Below are 19,273 nucleotides of genomic sequence, written 5' to 3' on the forward strand. Positions count from 1 at the left end.
TATAAAAGCAAAGGTCGCTTAGAAGTTCTTTTACTAGTTAGAACATATTGCTCAAGAATAAATAATCGATAAATGTACTTATGTGGACTTACTACAGACAATGCACTATAAAAACCTGAAAAAAAGAATTTCAGAGAATCTGCCTGCACTGAAAAATCTCATGTACCTGGGACAGTAGCATGAGAGAATGAAACAAACAGTGCCACTCAGGACTGTGCCTCAGACAAGTCAGCTGCCCTGAGGGCGGCCCAGGTGTTTTGCATCTCTTACTCCGGATGTCACTCCAGAGGAAGTGGAGTTAACTTAAACCAAGTTAGAGGCTCTCAACCTGATCTTACAGAGCTCTGGGACTCAAAAGTTTGGTCTGTAGGACCAATGGCAATGCTTCACCTGGAAGCTCAGCAAAAATCCCTGGCCCCAACAAAGACCTATGGGAATGAATTCTCATTATTACCAAGTCACAAGGCCACCCTTGTACCTACCATACTTGGAAAGTATTGTTATGGAGGACATAATGTTGGAACTAGTGTTGGAAGAGTAAAATAAACTTAGACTCATAAACAGAGTCTAAGAGAGTAAAAGACCTTGAAAGTTCAATTGAAGTTATTTCTGTCTGCAGTAGGAAAGTGTATCATGTACTAGAAAGAAAAGATGGCTGGGCACAAATGCACTAATTAGGAAAACAGCGCTTAAAGACATCACACATGTATTTGGGGAGTTGTCTAGGCAAGTTCCTTTCTCCTAAAAGGAAAAATGAACCAAAAAACAAGAATCTTTGTACGGAATAAGCATGCCAGAGCAAACTGTGCACTACCTACTTATTGAGGAATGTAAACCGATGGAGGAAAATATCTGTATCTCCCTTCTTCACTACATGAAGATGGACAGGTGAGGCAACCCCTGCCCTTGTTGGGATTTTGATCTGTCAGTATGGCTAACATCCTTTCCCAGGAGAAGCCTGAACAATACCTACCCCTTCCCTTGAGGTCCCAACCACAAACTAAGGCCTGATTTCCCCAGGTTCACTCTGGGGGAACCAGTGAATTTATGAGGCTTCCTTACAGACCCTATGTGAGGGGTCATTTACAGGGCTGTGAGCCCTCCTCCCCGAACCAGCGGCACATGAAAAGCCTCAGCCAGCCCAGATCAGAGCTTCCCCGTAGTCACATAGATGGAGCGCCTCTCCAGGCTTTCCTGGCCTCTAGACACTCTGGCCCTTCCTGCCGACCACATGCAGTTACCAGGTGGTAGGGAAGAGAGGACGGTCAGCTGTACTCTACTCTGCCCCTCTGTACAGGGGTGTAAGCTCCCAACAAGCCGCGCCGTGAAGATCTTCCTTAGAACTCTCTCTCCACTCACCCGAACCTCTGGATTTAATATAGCCCAACCAATGCCTCCGATTGGAATGGACACCAGTTCTTCTCTGTTGCTTGCTGCTGTGTGACACCATTTCGTCTGGTTTCTGTACAGCCAAAGCCTCACTGCCATTCTACTACTGAAATAAGTACGTCATCCTGATCCAGGGATGCTGTGGGTGGGCCAAGAAGCAGATGCCCACTCCCTCGGTGGCAGGCAAAGACAAGATAGGGACATCGTGCCCCTTCTGTGAGCTCCCTAAATCTGACACTCCTATACAGCAGACCTCTGGTGTCTGGAGTCATCAACTATCAACCAGTTTTTGTTTCTCTCCCACCAGTGTTGAGCAACTGTTCACTTTATATGCTCCAACACAAACTTCTTCACTTTCTACACAGGTGACTTGGTGTCCCTCCAAGCTAGGCTTACTCTATGAGGGAAAAAACACCTGGATCTTGCAGAGAGAAGCACGGTTGGTGATTCCTTTGTGATACCAGGGAAAAATCTGGCACCTCTCTTGGAGAAGAAAACTCCAACTCTATCTTGTTACATACAAATTAATAAAATAGAAAACTGTCCCTGCCGTGGGTCTAGCAGCCTGAAATAATAGACACAGACAGGAAGGTTAGCATCCGGTGAGTCACCCCATCGGCTCTGCTAGAAATGTGCCACTCGGAAACTCAGCACCTTTATTGTATATATCTGAAGGGAAGAGGCAGGGTTAACTAATCTCAATAGGAGGTCTCTATAGGGGAGCAGTCTCCCTGTAAACATAGGGGAGAAGGAAGCTATGGCTGATGATTTCTGCAAGCGCTGTCAACAGAGAGAGCAGGGAAAGGCTTTACCATTCCCATGGGCCTGAGGCATCAGGGTCCTTGACACGACAATACATGCTCACTTTGGGATTCATCTGCCCCACCACAGTCTTCAGCTTGCTGAGTAGGTATTATTGTGGGTTATCAAAGATCTATAAATAAATAGATAAATACATAAATGTGTTAATACTCAATTAGGCTCAGAAATGACAGAAACATAAAAAGATTAACTTCAATCATCTCTCAGGGAAAACTCATTGAAGCTGAAATGTTGCAGGTTTATTAACACTAAAAGTAAAACAATCAAAAACAAAGATCTGTGCCTACGTAACAAGAACAGTACTCATGCCATGAGGTCAGAGTTACTTAAAGAGTTTGTTTAGAGCAATGGGTGATCAAATAGAAATTATGTCTTTGTGCTAAGAGTAGGACAGCAAGTTAGCAATATCTAATGGAAACTTAGAATCTTTAAATTTGAATTTATAGTTTTTTATATATGTACCGCTTTTACATCATTTTCACACATCTGTCAGCCCCGTACAACTCCTCCTGTGTCTCACTAATCCCTCACAAATTCATGACCTCTTCTACCCCTTCTATTTCTATTACTTATTACTATTTCTATCATTACATACACATGTGTTTATAAATACTACCTGCTCAGTAGTTAGGTATTGCTCATATGTGTATGCTCTACAAATAGGTGTTTAGGGCTGACCACAGAGCTCCTTGCAGGAGAACGCTGAATCTCCAGTTTCCAGTTGCCATCAGTTGCCTATAGCTCTTAATCTAGTGATGGAGCCTCCCAAGATTCCTAACCCTGCCCATCCATATCGGCATGCTTATTACAAGATAGATTATTTTTTAAGGAAGCGTGATTAGTTTCACTATAGACACGGAAATCTTTTACTTCTTAGAGATTGTTGGGAGTCTTGTAGATGAGCTAAACCAGGGGAAAGAGTGGGATTCACAGAGATGAGTCATCAAAAAGGACATGGAAACTGTGATATAGTGTGTGACATGGAGAAGGAAATAAATGTCAGTGTAAAACAGAACTCTGAAAGAGATGACATGGAACCCCAGAGAGAAAACTGATTGGGAGGTGAAGTTAACAGTATCAAAGGACATAGAAAAAAAATCAGAGGACCCAGATCAACCTATGTAATTCACACAAATGAGAAAAGTAAAGAATTCTAAGTCCAAATATATGCTAGATGCTCTTGCTTACATTTAATAATATTAGGAAGAGTTTAGCAGTGACCTTGAAAAGGAAGAGAATTCTGGCAGGAGAGGATTAAGCAATTCAAAGTGGTACCATGTGGGAATAACAGGGTCAAGATAGAATTAGGTTTTGTTTTATTACTTTACAGTAAAAGGGAAGAAACTGCTTGTTTGAAGGCAAGCCATAATATGCCCATCGAGTGAGCAAGAGAGAGAGAGAATTTGGAGGAGCTGTGGATAAAGCTAAATGATTGCAAGATACATGTTTAAAAAAACGTTAAAATTGTGCATTACTTGGAAATTTTTGCTTTCTATGAAAAAGTTGGCTTGGTTTAAAAATGCATAGGATAATTTTTTTCCTGTATTAGCTCTTTTTGTCATTCTGCCCTGTGCTTTCATGAATCTGCATTAAAAAAAAAAAACTATTCCATCATGTCCTTGTGAACAGTTAATTAATTTTACAATGACATACAAATTTTGAATCATCAACCTAATTGTTGATCCAATTCCAAATTTATAAATTAGGCTGCTTTTTTTTTTTCTTTAACCACCAGGGAATTTCAAATCTTTCCTGAAAAAAAAAATTGCACGTGTGTCTCCTAATTTATTTTCAGTAAAAACATTCTAAGTTCCAGCTCATGAAAGTGATACTTCTATAACCCCAAATCAACTTATCTCATAACTTTCTCTAAAACTTACACAAATGAATCTGTGAAGTGGAATAACTACCCCAAAACAATGTCTCCATTTCTTATATTATTAAGCTCTTCCAAAAACCACCTATTACAATTAATATTTTAAATTGGCACTTATTGCCTCTGTTCCGAACCTGGTGTTTCACCTAGACATAGACAAGTCCCTGCAGTCTCTCTCCTTGTACCCAAAGTCTCTCTTCTCTCCCAGAAGGAAGGCCCAGCAGCACAATTGTCTAAGACAGAGAATCAACGTCAGCTATACCAGCTGCTCCCTTGACATCTCTTGGCGAACCTCCCAAGCCTGCATGTCCCTTGGGCAAGATAAAATTTCAGTGTGATGGGATATCAATTTCTCTCACAATTAAATCCTGTCCTAGACATGCAGATATATAGTAGCAACCTCACAGCCACTCAACAGCTAGCCACTTTGGGGAGATGATTGCTGGGTAATGTCCTCAGAAATGAGAAGCAGGGGTTGCCAGATGAATCGTCCATCGATATTGCCCTACCATGCTCAGAAATGAGGTGTGGCACTGAAGAGAAAAGAAGCAACAGTACTGTGTCTTTGCTACATCAAATATAAATAAGAGCAAAATTCGGTCAATAATTATAAAAAATAATAATATCCAACCTCCTGTTTAGGCAATAGAAATCATTTCAAATTCCAAGAGGAAAGAGGCTACATATGCAATCTATTCCACAGAAATGTTAAAACATTTGGCAGTGCTTACACTTTCATAACTATCTACAAAGTTTGTGTGTCTATGTAGATGGAGGTTTGCAAGTGTTTGCGGCTGTGCAAGAAGACATGCGTGCATGTGTGTGGAGGCCGGGCATCAACCCTGGGTCTTATTTTTCAAATACTGTCCATCTTATTTTTTTATTTTTTTAATTTTTATTATTAGTTACATTTTATTAACTCTGTAGCCCAGCTGTATCCCGCTCCCTCATTCCCTCCCAATCCTACCCCTTCTCCTTCATCTCCTCCCTGCCCCTTTCCAAGTCCACTGATTGGGGAGGACCTCCTCCCCTTTCATCTGACCCTGTTTTATCAGGTATCTTCAGGACTGGCTGCAAAGTCCTCCACTGTGGCCTAGCAGGACTGCTCCTCCCTTGGGACATGGGGAGGTCAAAGAGCCAGCCATTGAGTTCCTGTCAGAAATAGTCCCTGTTCCCCTTACTATGGGAAACCAATTGGTTACTGAGCTACCACAGGCTTCATCCGAGCAGAGGTTCTAGGTTTTATCCATACCTGGTCTTTGATGGAGTATCAGTCTCAGAAAAGACCCCTGTGCCCAGATATATTTGGTCCTTGTGGAGCTCCTATCCTTTCCAAGTCATACTAACTTCCCCTTCTTTCATATAATTCCCTGCACTCTGCCAAAGGTTTGGTTGTGAGTCTTAGTATATGCTTTGATAAATCAATCCCATCCTATTTTTTAAGAAAGGGTCTCTTACAGGCCTGGCACTTACCCATTCAGCTAGGCTGGTATGCCAGCAAGACCCACCTGTCTCTGACTGCCCCATTAAGCAAGCACCAGCATATCCAGTTTTTTCATGTGCATTCTTGAGATGGAGCCCAAATATTCATGCTTGCAAGGTAAGCAGTTCACTAACTGAACTGTCTCCCGGCCCCCATAAAATTTATTTATAATGTACATTACGGTAATCTTATGACAAAGGGATAAGCAGATGGCAATTGTGACATATTGTTATTTAGACAACAGTAAAACTGGTAACTTGGTAGGAATATAAACTCTTCCTCTTGTCATTACAAAATTATTCACCCAGTCTTATGCAAAATTCTCCCCAAAACTCCTCTGCTATAGTCTTCCTATTGTGTCTCTCCCGAAGTGTCAATGTCAAATAATTATAAGGTTCTTTTGTACTCCAAAAACACAAATTACAGGCAAAGACTTCGAAACACTCTGAAGAATTACTTCTCCAATGTAATACACATACAGTTCACCTGGGGATCTTGACAAAATGCTGACTCTAATTCATTCAGACTGAGGTGGGGCCTGAGAGCCTGTGTTTCTAACAAGCCCCTACTTTTGACAAGCAAGAATCTAAGAGGAATGTTCAAGGCTGGGAACAGAGGGCTCCAAAGAACCAGAAATGTGTTCTGTTTGTATGTATCAGCACAAGTGGCAGAGAGTCTCTATCTATCAGAGACTATGTAGGCTAAGCAACGGGAAGATTTGCGGTGACCAAGCTGTAGTGTCAGTTCAAACGCTAGTAGGATGGAGTCCGGAAAAAGATATCCAGTTTCAAGACCTAAGGCAAAAGAACAGTGTCCTCGTCCAAGCAGGAGTTTCTCTTACTTACAAGGGCCTCAGCTCCTTGGTTCTATTTGGGTTTGCAAATGCTTGCTAGGGAACTGCAAACATTAGTGAGAAAAATCAGCTTTACTTGATCTACTAATTCAAATGTTAATCTCATTCAAAAACACTCTTATAATCCTCCAAAATTAATGTTTGACAAAACATCTGGGTACCAGTGGCCCAGTCAAGCTGACACATAAAATTAACCATCAAAGGTGCTATTGTGACTTCGACACATTAAAAGAACTCTTGGCTTCAATAACCTATTTGAAGAAATTACAAGTAAATGTTTCAAAACCTTAGTTTATCCAGAGCCTGGCCTATCATAAGTTAAGGATGCAAGTAGGGTTGGTTGGTCACAGTGTTTGCTATTGGAGGTAATAAAAATCATATTTAAGAAAGTCAGGTGTTTATGTCAGAAACACCATTTTAGGTGCCAATAAGCTTTAGAAGATGGTAGACAAGATCCATGCAAGAATCTTGAGAGTAAAGGAAACATAGTTGGAAGTCAGTTATCCTATTAACTGAGTGACAGCAGAGAACACTAGAATTGGTAACAAAGAAAATCATGGGAAACTTTCAGAGTCTCTTCGAGGATTAGGCCCAGTTGGGAAGTACTTTCCTCACAGTAAGAGGGAGCACCCAGGAGAATCTGCACCGAACTTTCACAGCAGACATTGTAAAGATGAGAGAGAGAGAGAGAGAGAGAGAGAGAGAGAGAGAGAGAGAGAGAGAGAGAGAGAGAGAGAGAGAGAGAGAGAGAGAGAGGGAGGGAGGGAGAGAGAGAGAGGGAGAGAGAGAGACAGAGAGAGAGAGACAGAGAGAGAGAGGTGCACAAAGCCCTGCATGGAGGGCCCCTGCATCCGCAGAGAAAGGGGAGGGGCCAAGAAACTTTTGCTAACACTTGACCAAAGCAGCCATTTTTAGGAGCGCTGCTGAGTAGACAGGCTTCTAGGCCTAGAAGCAAAAAAACAAAAAAGCCCTTTCTGACCACACACTCTGGGAACCCAGAGCAAGATTCACGGGCTGTACTCTGACTTCTGGCCTGCAGCACACTTCTCCAGTCAGGGACAGATGTTCCTGAGTCAGAGTTCAGTGAGGTAGAAAGCTGATCTAGGCTGTAGTCTGAAAGTGTGCCTTGAGGCCTGGAGGGACCTCCCAAAGGCTAGACTAGTGACAGCACCAGGTTGAAGAGACAGTGTGGGGTTGCTGCTCTCTCCTCCAGCTGCCTTCCCTTCACTTCCGTACTTTCCTCACTGAATAAGTCAGTTTAGCGGACCAGCTTTGTTGCTGTTAATGTAATGGTGTGGTTTAATAATGTTTACTATTAGCCCTAAAATTGTTGCGGCGTTCTGTCTAACCCGCTATCACAATCGATAAAAGATGCAGACACCTGATAGATTTTAGAACAGCCTTATTACCTGGGGCAGATATTAACTCTCTAAACTACCTTTACCACCCAACCCCATCCCAGGCAACCTGCCATTCATAATTTCATAAATATTTGCTTATTTTCTCATCTGGGCCACTTCCTCCCTCCGTGCTGGCCATGTGCTTCTCCTATGCTAAACCATGGTGGCTCCCTGCTTCCTTCCTCCTCCGCCTCTTCCAGTACTTGTCTCCTTCCCAAGATCCTCCTGGAACTTTGGCAACACCTACCCTCATTCTGCCCTGCCCAGGTTTAGGCTTTTTAATAAACCAATCAGGAATACTCTCTTAGGAAAGGTTACAAACTTCATTTTGAGGTAGGAGGGTGTCTGCTTGTAAAAGATAGAAAGCAGGCCTCCAGGAGCAAATTAATTAACAGTCACCAGACCATACTGTTACACAGCTTCATTTTTCTTTCTACTTTTCATTCTTTCTCTTGTTTTTTTATTCTTTTATAGGTTTTCCCAAGGAACACAGGCTGACCTGGAGTTATGGGGGTCTCCTTGCCTCAGCCTGCCAAGTGCTGACATGGTTCAAGTTATGTAACTATATTTTTAAACTTTTTCCTCTTTTTACTCTGCCTTTAGCAAGAATGGTCTTGTCCCCTTTATCTTTATTGTACACTGCTTTATTTACATTTCTCTGTTTTTTTGTCTATCACCCTAAGGCTATTCTCTAGTCTTACTTTGCTTATTTCCTTTATAATCCATAGCCTCAATAACAAACACCTTAGTATATACAGTGCTCCTTATGTTTGTCTACTTTCTTGAAAGTATTGGAGTTGAAAGAGTAGTTTGTTTTAATGAGCTATTGCTCTGTTTTCCACACTGAGCTTATTCATCATCTATGATTGTTTCTGCTGTTTCAATGAGTGCTTTCAGACCACTACTGATGACTGAGCCCAGAGCTCTGAGCACATGGGCTAAGAATCAAACTACAGAGCTATATTTTTAGCTGCTATAGCCTGCTTCTCCTACATGAACACTGCAAGTACTCTCACTGAAAGAAAATAAGCACGTTAATAAAACAATCTAACCACTGATGTAATTTCAGATGCTAAGTACCCTTGAAAACATGAAACATGGAAAACCTAGTCAATGTCTCCTCCAAAAATTACTAATTCCATAATAATGGCCTCCAATAGAAAATCTCAGAAAAAGAATTCAAAAACATAGTTATAAGAACATGGGATGCAATCAAAGAGGACATGAATAAACTCCTGGATAAGTTCCAAGAGAATACAAATAAATAACAGAATGAAATGATGGAGTCCATAAATGATATGGAAGAGATATTCAATAAAGAGAGTTATTAAAAAATCAAATTGAAATATTCAAAATGAAAAATTCAATAAATCAAATAAAAACCAGTTGAAAGCTTCATCAATAGTATGGATCAAATGGAAAACAGATTATCAGGGTTTGAATATAATAAAAGTATATTAGACTATCCAGACCATGAGAAAGAAAATAAGAATGTATAAGTAGAACATACAAGATTTATGGACACTCTTAAAAGACAAATCATGGTAAATCACAGTCACAGAAGAATTTTAGGTTAAAGGCAAAACAAGACACATCCAATAAAACCACAGCAGAAAGACCCAAAATACAAGAAGACATTATGAATGTCAGAATACAAGCCCAGAAAATAATCTCAAATTTTATTTAAAATAATCTTTAATATATAGAGCAAGGAAGTATTTGGAAAGTTACCAGAGAGAAGCACTGAGTTACATGTAAAGGTAACCCCACCAGAATAAAAACAGTCTTATCAAGAGAAACTTTTATAATCCAGGAAAGCATAGCATTTTTAAATCTCTGAAAGACAACATAAGACCAGATTCTGATATACAATGAAGTTATTCTTCATAATTGAAAAAACGAAATTTAAAGGAAAGAAAAAGAAAAAACGAAAACAAAACCACAAGCTAAAGGATTCTTGGCCATTAAGCCAGAAGAATAGAAAATGCTTGGAGAGAAAGAGTAACACACTAATGCGACCAAAGGGAAGAATGTGCTAGGACAGTGAATAAGCGAGGTTTAAGAAGGTTCGTGGGTACTGAAAAAGTAACATAAAAGGAAATGACAGGAATGAGGATGTAACTTTCAAGAACTATTCTGGGAGATAATGGTCTCAATTCTCCAAGCAAAAGATACAGATTAGCAGATTGTATGAAAAAATTGAACCCATTTATTTGCAGCGTGGTCAGCACAATGCCACATTGGGAGAAAGAATGAGAAAAAATGTTCCAAGATAAAGGAACTAGAAAACAATGTAGAAATTCTAAATCCTGACAATAGATTCCAACTTAGAGGAGATAAAACAATGATTACATATTGATTTAAAAAAAAAAACAGTCCATCAACACCATATTAAATTTTAAACATATGTACACTGAAACATTAGTGCCCCCAGCTTCATCAAATAAACAGTCCTAGATGTTAATGTATGGGTTGATCTCAACAGACAAAAGTGGGTAACTTCAATACTTTATTCTCACCGATGGGTCATGAAGACAAAAGAAAAAAAATCAACAAAGAAATGTCAAAGTTAAATGACAGTGTAATCAAATGGATTTAATAGACATCTAAAGAATGTCCTATCCAAACAATGTACAATACATATTTATCTCAGCAGCCCATGAAACTCTCTAAAGTCAATCACATCTTAAGAAACATTTATGAGAAACAGAAAATTAAAACAATACATTGTTATCTATTCTTACAATGAACAAAATACTGAAAAGTAAACACCCAAAGCAAACTATAAAACATACAAAAACCGGTGAAGTTTGAAGAACATGCTATGAAACTGTGAATGAGTCGTTGAAGAAATGAGAAGGGAAATTTGAGGACTCACAGAAGTAAAAGAAAATGAAAACACAATATGCCAGAAACAGTGGGAGAGAATACAAACAAGTTTATAGCTACAAATGCCTACATTACTGTATTATGTGCATCAGTTGTGATTGTCTGTGGACACAAGGCTGCTATCACAGCAGAGGTAGGAACTGAGTTGACTGTCCTGAAGCACATGGGCTAATAGTCTGTTACTAAGATATACTTACTATCCAGTGAAGAAAATGACACACTCTTACAGATACTATGCTTTTGTACACAAGAGTCCTTAACAAACGTCATCAAAAAGTTCCTAGAGATAAATATCTTTAGCACAGTAACAGGGTGCTAAAAACACAAAACAAGGAGCTTTTCCATGTATCAATAATAAACATGCTGAAAAATAAATGGGTTTCAAAAATTCCTAATGATAAGCTTACTGAGGCAGGAAAAGACTTGCACAATGAAAATTCTAACACATTAAAGAAATTAGACATTAAAAGATGGAAATGAGTGCTCACGCTCATGAATCAACAGAATTAACACAGTGAGACCTGGCTATGTTAACAAAAGTGATTTATAAAGTCAAGGAAAGTTCATCAAACTTTTGACAACATTCTTCACAGAACTAGATGGTAATGATCCTGAAATTTATATGGGAAACAGAATATGTTGGACAATGAAAGAAATTCACAGGGAAAAAAAATAATTTAGGTATAACAATAGGAGACTTTAAGTTCCACTACAGGGCTGTAATGATAAAAACCAACATATTAATGACACGTAAAACAAACATGTAGATCAATGGAACAGAATAGAGGACCCAGAAGTAAACCTACACAGTGATGGCAACCTAATTTTTCTCAAAGATGTCCATTTGCTGATAAGCTCTTCTGTGCTTCTGAACACCGATTTTCTCCTAAGTCCAGTGGAGACAGACCTGGCTCACTTAGCATCACACAACTGATGCAAAAGCCAATAAAAAATTATACATATGATAAATTTATTCCAAATCTTGCATTCTGCCAACTCTGCTTCTATTATTGAATTACTTTAAAAATTCCAACTCTTAATTTGAGGTTGGTTTTGTTATTTATCTGACATAAGCTGTAAGGCCCCCAGAGACATTTTACTATTGCTTCCTGGGTATGTTTGCCACTGAAAAACACCATTAAACAGTAATCATCATGAAATTTCTGAGAACTGTTTTATTTGAGATAGTAACCATAAACGCATAAGAGTGAGTCCCTTGTGGCTCAGTAAATGCATTCGTTGTGGACTTCCTACAATATTAATTAAAAATCAAAGGGTTGGTTTTGTTTGCACCAAGGAAACCTGAGGATAATAATCATGAAATCCTGCTACTATTAAAGAATTCATGAACTTCTCTGATCAGCATTATCTTATTGGATCTTTATAAGTCCTGGCAGGGAGTCACATCACTGTTTTACAGACGACAAAAATGAAGCATCCAGAGGTTTACTGCCTGGGAGAAGCTGTCTGACTCGCGCAATCATGGCACAGCCGAGGTTTGCATCTTGCAGTGCCAGGCTTTCTAATGTGTTGGAATTCAACCTCAGCACCATAAACTGTAGATCCGATGCAATTTTGAGTTGGGTAGGGACATCACTGAGCATTGAAGAAACTTTAGCAGCCTTTAGCCCACTTACCAGGTGTCAGTGACAACCAGCCCCAACTCAGTACAACAAGACCGGGAGGGAACAGGAGCTCCACAAGGAGAGCAACAGAACCAAAAAATCTGGTCACAGGGGTCTTTTCTGAGATGGATACTCCAAACAAGGACCATGCATGGAGATAATTTAGAATCTCTGCACAGAAGTAGCCCATGGCAGCTCAGTATCCAAAAGGGTTCCCCAATAATAGGAACAGGGACTGTCTCTGACATGAACTCAGTGGCTGGCTCTTTGATCACCTCCACCTGAGGTGGGAGTAGCCATACCAGTTCACAGAGAAAGACAAAGATGCCAGTCCTGATGAGACCCAATAGACTAGGGTCAGATGGAAGAGGAGAAGGACCTACCCTATCATTGGACTGGGGGAGGGGCATAGGAGAAGAGGGAGGAAGGGTGGGATTGGGAGGAATTGCAGAGGGGGCCACAGCTGGGATTCACAGTGAATAAACTGTAATTAATAATAATTTTTTAAATGTCTCTAAGCATTGCCAGATACCTCTTGAGAAAGCGGTGGGAATGGGGAAGCCAAAGATTGTCTCCAGTTGAGAATCTGTCAGATCATTCCAGATTTATGCTAGTATATGTATAATGTTTCAAATCAGTGCTTCTCAACCTCCCTAATACTGAGATCCTTCAACATAGTTCCTCATGTTGTGGTGAACCCTAACCATAAAATTATTTTTGTTGCTACCTCATAACTGTAATTTTGCTGCTGTTATGAATCATAATGTAAATATATGTGTCTTCTATTGGTCTTAGGCAACCCCTGTGAAAGGGTCGTTCTACCCACAAAGGGATCATGATCCACAGGTTGAGACCCACTACTCTTGACTTTGCTAGCAGGGAAGCCCTCTTGGTCTCTGCCAGGTTGTAGCTCAGAGCCTCCCTGGTGTGTGGCTGCACAACTGTAGTCCCTGCCTCTGCTTCAAACTGCCTTCTTGTCTGTGTGTTCTCCTATAGCCATGCTGTGCATGATCTCGGCTCACAAACAAGGTCTCACTCACCCGTTCTAGAAGGGGGTGTCTCTGGGGGGTGAGGTATATAATCCATGTATCCCCACACAAAGTACATGGATCATAACTGTTTTCTGAGAGTTCAAAGCAATATCTGCAAAATCTATCATCTGTTTAATTTTATAAATACTCCAAAAAAATAAGAAGAAATAACAGGGCAATGATGGACAAAGAGATTAAGGGCAATTTTGATAAGAACAAAGTGTTGTGGTCATTAAAATGATCTTCTAGTCTACATTAAGGTTTTCTACAGTGATGTATCATAGGATGAGTGAGAGGACCAGTTAAATTCCTTCATAGTTAAGGAACCATAAATTTTACTATAACTTCTTATGGGAAACCAGAAAGAAAAGATAACATAGTTAAACTTTCTTTTTTTTTCCATTAATTGTTTTTTTAATTCACTTTACATCATGATCACAGCCCCCCCTTCTCATCCTCGTTTTCACCTCCCCATAGTTGGATTTTCAAATCCCTCCATCAAAATAAGATCAGCTCTCTAAGGTCAACAGGAACCTAGCAAAAGGAACAGAGCATGGAACACCATCATACAGTTTAATAAAGCTGCTTCCCAGCGTAGACATCTCCTCTGATGTCCATTTCCATGAATGATGTATCTTCATTTTAAATCTGTGGTTGTGGAGCCATAAACAGAAACAGACATTCATTTCATAAAGCTCAGGACTCATCCCCTCTACAAAGACTGATCCCCATGACCCTGAGATCATGTTACCCCAAGAGTGCTTAGTCACCAAGGAACAGTCTGCTGATTTCCCCAAAATGCTGCATTTACTTTTTTGATACTTCTGCAACTCATTCTAAGCACTGTTGACATTTTAACCAGAGTATCCAGAAAGTGATGAATCACCAGCAGACAGCGAATGACTCAGTTATAGAATTACAACCGTCATTTGTACAAAAAAAAAAGCCTTTTAAATATAAGGCATCATGACTGAACGTCTCTTCTGATTTCTCTCAGAGAAGCCACTCTCTGCCTTCCCTAGCTACCTGTGAGCATGTCCAGTCACTCATTTTCTTTACCTGTTTACAATGGTTAAGTTATAATTCAGCAGTTTCAGCCTGTTACATTCCCTATTGTGTGTGCTGTGTTTTATTTGGGCATTTCTACTTATTGAAAAGTCATAAATTCAAGTGGTTTAGTGTTGCTTTTTTTTTTTTTCAATAGAAAGCAGGGAGATGGAATGCCAAGTGACTTTCATCCCTGGCCCGTGTCTCTGTCTCAGTAGAGACAGCCAATAGTTTTAAGTATGCCTTTTCAGAAATATATTATGCATATTCATAACCACCAATAATTCTTATTTAATTGCAGATTTGCCACATTTTTTAAAGGCAGTCTACTAGAAACTTAATCCCAAGTCTTCTGAGATTTCCAGTCTTTAGTCTCAGTTGGCACCATCTCACAACTTAAAAACCTTAACATCTTTTTAAAGTATTTTTTCCTTTTTTCTCAGATAATATATCCTCATTACTGTTTCCCTTCCCTCTACTTTTCCCAGTTCCCAGCACAACCCTCCCCATCCAGATACACCCCTCTTCTGTCTGTCATAGAAAGCAAACAGGCTTCTAAGGGCTAGTGATGAAGTATAATATAAAGATAAGAAAAACAATACATCAGAATGGGACAAAACAAACAGAAGAAAAAAAGGGCCAAGAGCAGGAACAAGAAACTGCCGTAGACAAAGACCTAGTTGTTCACATACTCATGCGTCTCATAAAACCATTAAACTGGAGGGAGCGGATTTGAAGGAGACACCCCCTTTTTAGGGCTGAGTGTTCTAAGGTCTCTCATTTTCTACATAATATCTGGCTATGGGAATTTGATTTTTTTTTCCATATGCTGTAGGAGGAAGCTTCTCTGATGATAGCTGAGCAAGGCACTGATCTATGGGAATAGCAGAATGTCCTTAAGAGCCATTTTATGCAACAGACATGATGTCACACATCTTTAATTCCAGCACTAAGAGGCAGAAGCAGGCAGATCCTATGAGAGTTATAGGGCAGCTTGGTCTACGTGGTGAGTTCCAGGCCAACCACGGCAACATACTGAGATCCTGTCTCAAATTAAAAATAATAATAATAATAATAATAATAATTTTATTGCTGCTGTGTTTTTTTTTTGTTGTTGTGGTTGGTGGTGGTGTTGGCTTTTATTGTTGCTGTTTGGTTTTTATATGTTTATTTTTTGCAGTAGTAAAGTACTGTCTTTACAGTAGTAAAAAAAAACAAAATTCCTTGATGTGTTTATTTGTTTTTGTTTGTTTGTTTGTTTGTTTGTTTTGGTCATTTTGGTCTTACTCTAGGTCCATTGGCTAGCTTGTCTCAGGTTTTTGGTCACACAAGCACTGTCAAATATTGGTTCCATCTCGTGTAGTGGGCCTTAAGTCAAATCATATATTGATTGGTTATTCCCACAACTTTTATGCTACAATCACTCTAGCATATCTTGCAGAGTAGGACACAATTGTAGATCAAATTGTTGCTCATGATCTTGAATTAACTTTGGTAAGTGATGTATATCAAGAAAATTATTCATGCGTTTTAGATTTTCCAATTTGGTGGAGTATGGGTTTTAAAGTATATCTTAATGATTCTCCAGTTTCCCTCAATGTCTATTGTTATGTCCTCCCTTTTATCTCTAATTTTGATACTTTTCTTCACCGTATAGTTAATTCCACTAAGAGTTTGTCAATCTTGTTGATTTTTTTCTCAAAGAAACAATGCTTTGTTTAATTGATTCTTTGTATTGTCTTTGTTTGTTTGTTTCTATTTTCTTGTTTTCAGCAGAGTTTGATTGTTTCTTGCTGTCTGCTCCTTTTGAGTTCGATTTCTTCTTTTTGTTCTAAAGCTTTCAGGTGTGCTCTTAGAAGATGAGGCAGCCAACCTTGATGAGACCTGATAACCTAGGATCACACAGAAGGGGAGGAGGTTCTCCTCTACCAGTGGAGTAGGGAAAGGGCATAGGAGGAGAAGAGGAAGGGAGGGTGGGACTGGGAGAAGATGAGGGAGGGGGCTGCAGCAGGGACACAGAGTGAATAAACTGTAATAAATAAATATATAAATTAAATTAAAGAAAGAAATTTTTGAAAAATTACTAGTATGTGATCTCTCCAAATTTTATGTAGGAACTTAGTGCTACTTGTTTTCATTGCCACCCATAAGTTTGGGTACGTTGTATATTCATTTTCATTGAATTTTATGAAGTCTTTAATTTCTTTCTTAGTTTCTGTCTTGACCCATTTTTCATTCAGTAGTGAGTTCTTCAGTTTCCATGACTTTATAAGTTTTCTGTTGTTGGTGATATCCAGCTTTAATCCATGGTAGTCGGGAGGGATATATGGTGTTATTTCAATGTTCTTGTATCTGCTGAGGCTTACTTCGTGTTTGACTAGGTAGTCAAAGTTAAAGAAAGTTCCGTCAGGTGTTGTGAAGAAGGTATATTCCTTTGTGTCTGGGTGAAATTTTCTGTAAATGTCTGTTAGTTCCATTTGGTTTATAATGTCCATTCGTGCCAGAATTTTTCTGTTTAGATTTTGTGTATATGACCTGTCTATTGGCTAGAGAAGGGTTTTGAGGTCTCCCACTATCAGTGTGTGAGGGTCAGTATATGATTAAAGCTGTAGTCATGTGTCTTTTACAAATTTGGTTGCCTTTGTGTTTGGTACATAGATATTAAAAATTGCAGTACCCTCTTGGTAGACTTTTCCTTTAATGAGTAAATAGTCTCTTTCCATTTCTCTTCTGAGTAGTTTTGGTTTGAAGTCCATTTTTTTGTCAAATGTTAATATGGCTACACCAGCTTGTTTCTTAGGTCCATTTCCTTGGAATATCATTTCCCTCCAACTTATTCTGTATATCCACCCTCGATATTAAGCTGTGATTCTTGGATGCTGCAGAAGGACAGATACTGTTTTGAATCCCTTCTGTTAGTTTGTGTCTTTTTTTATTGGGGAATTGAGAGCACTTATGTCAAGAAGAATCAATGGACAGTGTTTGTTGATTCCTGTTATTTTGTTGCTGGCTTGGTGGTGGTGGTGAGTTTGCATATGTGTTCCTCCTCTTTTGATTTGCTGGTCTGGGTTTATTTATTCCTGTGTTTTCTTCAGTGTGTTTAACCTCTTTACGTTGTAATATTCTAGCACCTACTGGTGGGCTGGATTTGCAGATAGATTTTGCTCAGTTTTGGATTTTACCTTGGAATTTCTTATTTTCTTCATGTATTGTGATTAAAAGTTTTGCTCAGTAGGGTAGGCTGGCATCTGTGATCCCTTAGAGTTGGTAGAACACCCATCCAGGCCTCCTAGCATCTAGAGTGTCCATTGAGAAGTGAGGTGTTAATCCTAACAGGTGCGCCTTTGTATGTTACTTGGTCTTCTTCCCTTTCAACTTTCAATAGCCTTTCTTTGTTCGGAACATTTAGTGTTTTCATTGTTGTGCGCTGAGAGGAATTTCTTTTCTAGTCCAGTCTATTTAGTGCTATATATGCTTATTGTACCTTGATTGGCATTTTGTTCTTTAGGTTAGGAAAATTTTCTTCTCTGATTTTGTTGCCTTTGACCTAGGTTTCTTTTTTTTTTTAAGATTTTTTTTTAATTTTATTTTTTTCTTATCAGTCACATTCCATTAACTCTGTATCCCAGCCGCGCCCCGCTCCCTCATTCCCTCCCAGTCCCTCCCTCTCTCCCTCATCTCCACTGTGCCCCTTTCCAAGTCCACTGATAGGGGGAGACCTCCTCCCCATTCATCTGATCCTGTTTTATCAGGTATCTTCAGGACTGGCTGCAAAGCCCTCCTCTGTGGCCTAACAGGACTGCTCCTCCCTTCGGGGGTGGGGAGGCCAAAGAGCCAGTCATTGAGTTCCTGTTAGAAATAGTCCTTGTTCCCCTCACTTTGGGAAATCAATTGGTTACTGAGCTACCACAGGCTACATCTGAGCGGAGGTTCTATGTTATATCCATACATGGTCCTTGGTTGAATGTCAGTTTCAGAGAAGACCCTGTGCCCAGATATATTTGTTGACCTAGGTTTCTTTTCCTTCCTCTATTCCAATTATTCTTAGATTTGTTCTTTTCATAGTGTCTCAGAATTTCTGAATGTTTTTTTTTTTGCCTGTATTCTTTCTTTTTTTAGATTTAACATTTTCTTTAGTACCAAGGTGTAGAGGAATTTTAATCCAGCAACATGGCTGCTCTTATCACTTCCAAAGACCTTCTAGGTTTATGTGATCCAGCTGAAATGCAGACATGCCCTTTAATCCCAAAGATAACAATTGCAGAGACTAAAGGATACTTTTACAATGCAGGAGCCATGAGCTGAGGCTCAGCACACTGGTACACTTCCCCCACCCCCAACACTGTCATTTTCCTAGCATGAATGTACATTAAGCTGCTGCTGTATGATTATATTTGTCAATTTCCCAGGTCATGGTGTCTGAGATGGCTTCCTCACTCTTGTGTGCCTTAGCAGTGCAAGTCTTTAGAATGTGGGTCTTGTTCTTATTCATTGATCCAATCAGTAATTCTCATGACTATAGTCACTCAGAGAGGCAGGTGTTCATGTCTGGTCCTATCGTGCTCTTCCATAGCATGTCAGGTGTGATCAACGACCTTGTATTTCTGCTCTTTCTTTGTTACTTTTAAGTTTTAAGCCTAAGGGGACCTAAGATTATAGTAGAGCTTTGCCATCTTTTTATTTTGTTCCTTGATTTATGTTGCCCTCTGTGGTTCTTAGGAAGATATAATAACTGTGTGTTACTTGGTAGGGAACCACCGAGGGTTCCTGGTAAAGTGTATCTATGTACTGGCGAATGGCACCTATGATGGGTAATGGGCTAGGCAGGAGGGGCCGAGAGGGTCCACCGATGGGAAGA

This window comes from Meriones unguiculatus, chromosome 2 (assembly GCF_030254825.1).
Source record: "Meriones unguiculatus strain TT.TT164.6M chromosome 2, Bangor_MerUng_6.1, whole genome shotgun sequence".
NCBI classification, from domain to species: domain Eukaryota; kingdom Metazoa; phylum Chordata; class Mammalia; order Rodentia; family Muridae; genus Meriones; species Meriones unguiculatus.